Here is a 7,642-nt window from a genome sequence, read left to right on the forward strand (position 1 = left end):
ACCTGATTCACACATAAAACTTCAAAGCTTCCCTCCTGAAAGCTGTCACTGTAGAGGTCGCACAGCAACACGATCGGGGTCAAATAAAGTCTGACCTTTATCTCAGGCCTTGCAACTTTAGCAGATGTATAAAACTGGAGGTCAGAGCCATAAGTGTTAAGTAACCTCTGCTGACAGTTTGATGATCATAAACTTGTTAAATAATGGAAGTGAAGGTGACCAAGACATCTTTAAGTAAGTTTTTTTTTTTTTTGTTAAGGATCTCATTATGTCTCGTCTTTTTCAAAAACAGAAGAACTAACCAAAATGTGTTACAGTATGATTTTGGAGCTGAAAAATGTGAACAAAGCTGAATTTTGTGATTTGTTTTTCTCCATGGTTAGGAGCAGATGTATGTTGAAGCATGAAAGCTCAGCCTGTGATCTCAGCGCATGTGTTATGGTGAGCCAGTGGGGGTGTCTCGATGTGGCGAGTCAACTCTCTCCCGTCTACGGCGCCATAGTGTGGGACTTTCCCACCTGTCGATTAATGATAGAATCCCACAGTGCACCTGAACATCCACTGTCCACCCGGTGAACACAGAATGAAAAACTGGTGCATGTTTTTGAAAAGATACAGTCGCTGCTTATCTTTCTTTAGCTTCTTAGGAAGTTAACAAGCGTGAAAATCATGGACGGGTGCGCTTCACTCCTGTTCTGTCCCATTTTTCCAAAATTGTTTGTCTATGATGTTGAACTGCAGCAATACCTCTAACAAGACTAAAGTTTCATTGCAGGGCTGGTCGCCATTGCCACTGCAGTCATGAAAAGCAGACTTTGTGCATATCTAACAGCGAAACCCTCTCCAATAGCAACCCCCCCCCCGACATTTTGAAGGTCATCTCTTTTAACATGCTGGAAATCCTGTCTTGTGATACCTGATGCCCTGAAGTGCTCTTTGGCACTTGTTAAACTGATGTTTTTGGAGACTAGCTGGCCCTGAGACTTTTGTTCCACCTCCTCCTCCTCCTCCTCCTCCAGGTGGTCTGTGCCTCCTCACTGAAAACACTTAAACCCCTCATCCGCACCCACTCTGGAGGGCCGTCTCCCACGCTTAATGGATGCTCCCTGACTTTCATCACCTTCTCAGCAATGGCCTTACTGGGCTCTTGAGGAAACCCAATCAAGTGTGTGTGTATGGGTATGGCATGGGTCCATGGGCAGGTGTGGAAGTCAGTGATTTTCCCAGTCCCGTCAGACAGCGCAGGTGTTCCCTCAGCACTCTGATCTCAGGCCTGCTGTTGTCAGCTGGGGATATGACTGAACAGCAGCCACAGGAGGAGGGTGAAAATATAGCTGGCTTTGTTGTCTGCCCCCAATTATCAGAGAGCATAATTTCTATATTTAGAAGGGTGCGTTGGGGAAGACAGGGGAGGTGCCATGAAGCTCACCTGTTGCTCTAAAGACGTGGCCACTTCTAAGAGTGTGTTTGTGCAGGGATGGTGTCTGCAGATTGTGTCATTTGAATCCTGCAACTATTGATTTCAGGCTCTTTGTTGTTTGCTTATTCCTTAGTAAATTGCCGTGCGCACAAATTATGAGCTGCATGTGTGTTTATAGGGATTACAGCAGAAGTGTAAGTCTAGCATTATCCACTTGATACTTTTGGGCTTTCATCCGAGTTCAGCGAGAGAAGCATTCTGGAAGGTCTGTAGCCACTGGTTCCAAATATCACCTATTCATCCATCATTCATGTTTTGTGGCCTGATAAAAAAATCATCTTTCACACTTGCTGCATTGTACTCTATTTGACTTCAATCTTTTTAAGTGTCATAGCGAAGAACATTTCGTGGTCTGCTTTCTGCAAGCGGCAATTAGACCAGCATACCTGATTTGCTGACACTCTACATGGCAAGCTGTCAGCTCCAGTGGAAAATATGCTCCTCTGTTTGCATCTCCATGGAGACATTAGGAGAAAACAACAGTGTTTAGGTATTGTGGAGAAGAAAAAGAAGGAGGAAGATTTGGGACACTGTCATGTCTGCAGTTTAGCTCCCACTTCTAACAAGTGAACCGGGCCCTGCCAGTGACTGGCAGTGTTTAGGTTGGCCAAAGAGATTCACACTGTTGTGCCTGGAGGAGGCTGTGCAGACGAATCTGTGCTGGTAGTCTTTTTATCTCCTGACAGTTAACGGGATTTTGGTAAACGTGATTAGAAGAACTCATTTAATTCATTCATGAGGGGCAATGAGGGGACAGCATTCTCATTTACTGCACTCAAATGCAGTTTTATAATAGTTGTATTTTAGTGTTTCATTTTTCTGCAACTTTATATTCACCCAATAAGTAAATGTTGTCCTTTTAATTCACTACATTTATGACAACTACTGTAGAATTAGTTTGTTTAAAACATTTGGTACTCTACTACACATAACTATTATCATCTTATAAAATAATAACATATTGAACAGCCCCAACATTAAAGTGCTGCTTGCATATTTAGGAAATAGTCTGAAATTATCTGGTTCCTTTCTTCCCACCCAGCCTCTCACATCTGCTGACCAAGCCGATGTGTGAGTAGCCGTGTCACCCCATCCTCTGGCCTATGTGTCCACATTACAAAGTCACAAATTAGGTCTTGACATTTGGGCCCTATAATTGCCCCGTGAAAAGCATGAGGCATCAATTAGGCTCTCAGCACCGTGACAGGTTATCCCTACAAGACATAATCGCCCTGCTGGACTGCCCCGTCAGGGACTTTTGACACTGTGAATGTTGGACAGAAATCTAGACAAGACATGCCGTAGAATTTACCAGTCATTATAAATTGTAAACATAGTTTGGCATTCTTCTTATTAAATGAAACAATCATTTGGGAATGACAGTAATATGTGGAGGTGTGGTAGTAGGTCTCAGAGTGCCGCTACACTAATAACAGCATCGATCCCTTTGATTTCCCGACTCCAGCGCTGCCTGACAGTTTGTGCTCCCACAGGCCGTGGGGATCTTTAGGGTCAAAAAAAAGGTCAGATGGTTCATTTTCATAGCATCCACTCTAAACATTCTTCTAGGTTTTGGAAGCAATTCAATCAGCAATGAAAACATTGGTTAGCAGCATGGAATTACCAGCTGTCATTAAAGATGCAGAGCACTCAAAGACAAGATGGATGTATCCCACAGAGAAATACAACGCAAACTACATGGACCTCATGCAAGCTTTGCACATACAAGGTTGCTGTTTTTCAGTGCTGCAAAATATTAAGCAAAATGAAAACATTGTGCATAATAAATAAAAACCTTTGAACATTATGCACATACCATATGAGAGATGAAGATTTGCATTTGGGGAGATGAGGTTTACTTCTATATTAGCATTTTATATATTAGCTTTATCAAAGACAGACTTACACAATAATTTAAGCAGAAAACCAGGGAAAAAAGCCAAAACCAATGGAAACTGAGAAATGTACAATGAATATCACACCAGATAATAATTTTAATTTGTTAAATTGGAATATAGGTGATAAGAAAGATGAGCAAAACAAGCACATGAAACAAACCATCAACATGAAAGCACAGCTGTGGACGCAAAGTCAAAGCACTTTTTAGACAAAATCCTCAAACAGGGTTTAAATTTATCATAAACAATGGCAGAAATAAATGCTCACAGATTAACCATTATAATAAAAGCTCAATCTAAATGAGAGTCAGTGGCACAAAAAGGGAAAAAAAATTCTTTACATTAAATTTAAAAACTCCTCTAAACCCAGGAGTAATCCTAAAACTGATGCAAGAAAAACAAGTTTTCTTTTTCTCTTCATCAACAGATGACCTCACTGTGTCAGACTTTCACTAAAGTATGTTTGTCTTGATCATACCCAGTGCTATTGTCTGTTTTGAGCATAAGAGCTGCAAACACCAAAGATAAAGAGTCCAGCTATGTGTGACGCTCACTGCCTGGTTAGAGAGCTTGCTAGAGGGAGACTGTACTCTCTCACTGCCTACCGGTGAAAGTGGAAATGTGCTTTGTTGCCCCTCAGTCAGGCAGAAAATTGCAAACCCATTTGTCATTGTGTGCCAAGATGCAGAGGTCAGTCAATGGAGTCCTTCATGACAAGCTTACGGAATTGAATGTTTTTCCACGGCCTCACCCTTTTCGCACCTGCACCTCCAGGTAAAATAACAAAACAAGAGAAGAAAGAGAGAAAAGAGGGCTTAGAGTGAGCGACTTAAAGACAGGGGAGGAGAAAAATGATACGCGAGAAGAATTCACCGTGAAACTCTGCACGTCTATTGGCCATTTCAGCTCATTTGAACCCAATATACATTTAGCTCACAGTGGCAGATGAAATGCCAGGTTTTGGCCCACAACCAAGCCCGTAGAATACCGCTAATTATTCTTGCATGTGACCACAGAACATACTTACAGCCTCGGCGAGATGTTGTTTGTTATTCTCTGGGTCAAACCAGCAACTGCATGATTTGAGGTAAGAACAGAAACACTTAAAACATTTGCACTGCTTGATTGCTTAATCCCTCTGTGGTGTTTCCCACCACCGATGCACAGCGAACATCACAGACAGATACCAGAACTGAATTAGTGCTAACTCATTTCAGTAGTTTGCCTCAAAGTTTCAAAGTTTAGCAGCAGAAAATGTTGAAGCGGTGTTTGCCGAAAATCAGTGGAGCTCAATATTCAAGGCAAATAAACTTAATTGTTTTTCGTTTTTAAAGCATCTTAGTTTAAGACTAGGCTGAAGTCACACTTCTTTTTTGTCAAATGAAATTTGGCTGTGATGTAATTGTGTTAACAATGAAGACTGAGGAGATTACTGTAGCTGCTCCATTTAAATGAGTAAGGATTAATGAATAATAAGGAACCACTCTGAACAAAAGTGGTAAATGCAGGGTCGGGGTACACTGGATTTCTTCTTCTGTCACACAGTTCTCTTCAATCAGTTCCTTTAAAAACACATTAAATAGAAAACTTGACTCAGAGTTACATGAGTGGGACCATAACATAAGTATAATAAGTATTTGGACAGTTACACATTAGTTCTTGTTCATATAAATTAATGGATACCACATTAATGCATCAAGTCTCACCTTTAACTTGAATAGGTTTACACCACTGACTGTAAAAACAATGGACATATTGACAGCTCCCAGAAGTGAAGCCCCCCCGGTGCCTGGGTGCAGTGTTGGTCATAAATCCCACCTCCTCCATGTCAGCAGATGGGACGTGAGCCAAAATAAAAACCCAAAATACAAATCAGATAAACTTTTCCCAGAAGTCATTTTGGTAGATGTTATCACACTGATGTGTGTACAAGTGATCATTTTTCTGGTAAGTTTGTTTTTAATATGTTATTTGATGATATAAAAATAGGTGTATTTTGGATGGTTTGACAAATTTGATTGGCGGTCCGATGCTGTCACTCCACTTCTGGTCAGTACCACAATCTGGTTGCCAAAAGGCAAGATGGCAGCCACCATATTCACAATATTTTGGCTTCATTTTTGCAGAGTGGATGGAAGTTGTGACGCCGTGTCATTGTATGTCAGTGGTTTACACCAACACAACACTGTGTGTAAGATACAGCTCTTTTAACACATTTGTTAGGGTTTAAAACTAAGTGGACACTTAGCCATTAAATGTTTGTGTGTTGATTAAGGCAGGACACATCAAACTCTTAATAAGTTAAATAAGTAATCCTTGTATTATACATTTTTAGCTGTGACAGTTTTGTGTAATATTTACAGAGCTTAGAAAAGCAACGGACAGAGGTAAATGGGCCACAAAGCAAAACTAGACAACTGAGAGAGTGTGTGCTGGGTGAGCAACTGTCTTTGGACCTTTATTTCATATGAATAGACACAGTCACAATGTACAGTATTTGTTAACCTCAAGCTTCAGATTAATCATATTTCTCATAGTATTATCATGTGTTTGCTTCATATTTACATTTTGTAATGAAACCAGAAAAAACACTATTTGTCTGTGACATGCTCAAGTGTAGTGTAACAGTAACACAAGTACAAAAGAGAATATTTATGTGAAGGTAGCCACCATTAGCTAGTTGCTCCTGTAGAAGCAATCCCTCAGTATGAGTTGAGCAAGGGGTTGTTTTATTGCCTGCATGAAGTCAGCTTTCATTTGTAAGAGGAAGACATTTTCAATCATTTTAAAGCTACATAGTCTCATTTTAATGTGCTAAATACCTGTGTAGTGATTATGTACAGGATAGTTATGTGAGAAGACCGCTGCACTGATGGATTAAACAGGCTTTACCATACAGTAAATTAATCTGTAGCTGTTACAAAGCTACATTGTATAAAACACAGGGATAAAAATGAACACGCTCTGGCAAGTTAAGGTACAAGTGATCCAAGAGTGCCGCTTGAGTCCCAGTTGTTTTGGAGTACAAAGGGGAACCTGAGCCAATGCAGAAAACCACTTCAGAGGAGTCAGCAGACCTGTAATATGTTGCACTGTGCCACATTCAATCCACAATGAGATCACATAGTGTAAGTGTGTCTGTAATATAAAAGGTTGATGAAAGTGGTGTCAAACAGTTTACACCGCTGATGATTGTGACTCAGGTCACATTAAAAGTGACATTTATAAAGAGATAAATGACAATATGATTGACTTTTCAGTATGACTTTACTGCTGCTGTGGCTGCTCTCGCTGTGATCTCTGGGAGTGTTAGCAGTGCAAAATGTTACGGGCAACTTCAAACAGGCATAACAGCAAAGTTCGGATCCTCCTCCACAGTAATAACTCTGAGTGCTTCTGGAAGAAGGAAATCCCCTGGCCAGAGAACGACACATCACTCCACTACAGAGGCAGCGAGCTGGGCAGTTTAACACAGCCAACTCACAGACTCCACCTTGGAATAACAACACACAAGACTACTGGATGGTACAAGCCATCATTATATAACTAGGCCTTGTTAACTCAGATCCTAAAATCCTAAAAACTCAGTAACAGAATCTGTAGAAAACTTTTAACAGGCCCATAACAAACACTGTGCATCCCTACCTGCTGCTCATGACTGCTGATGTCTCCAGCTTAGCACAGATTCACAGGTTAATCACTAGCCTGCATTACCCCAGAGGACAAAGGCAACATGAAAAACTAGAGTAAGGAGCTAGAGCAGGTGATTAGTTACAAGCTAAAGGAGACTTAAGACATGAAGAAGAAGATTCACCTCTCACAGAAAACATTTGGAAACTCTAGAATACAGAGGACTGTTAATTCATTAATATTAGCATGCAGCTCTTAATATGTAGTTAATGCAGCTACATATAATACACAACGTGTTAGCATGATAGCATTTACCAGTTTACACTAAACACAACACACAAGAAGATGATGTGAATGTCATTAGTTCTGGAGGTCATAAACCAGCACTGGGCAAAATCCTTGACCTGATCATGGCACTAGAAGAACAGTAAAAAAAAAAAAACAAGTTACTGCGGTTTGTCCTCTACAGCACATGAAGGGCACACAATTTTATAGCAGTCCACAAATGTTAAGGCATTTCACTCAGAATCACAAACGTCATCCTCATGGTGACAATATAAAAAAAATAACAGGGGACCACCACAGAAGCATTTATCATCTGGGGACCATCAGTGTCTGAACAAACATTTGTGCA

The sequence above is a fragment of the Monopterus albus genome, unplaced genomic scaffold (assembly GCF_001952655.1).
Source record: "Monopterus albus unplaced genomic scaffold, M_albus_1.0 scaffold27.1, whole genome shotgun sequence".
In the NCBI taxonomy this organism is placed as follows: Eukaryota; Metazoa; Chordata; class Actinopteri; order Synbranchiformes; family Synbranchidae; genus Monopterus; species Monopterus albus.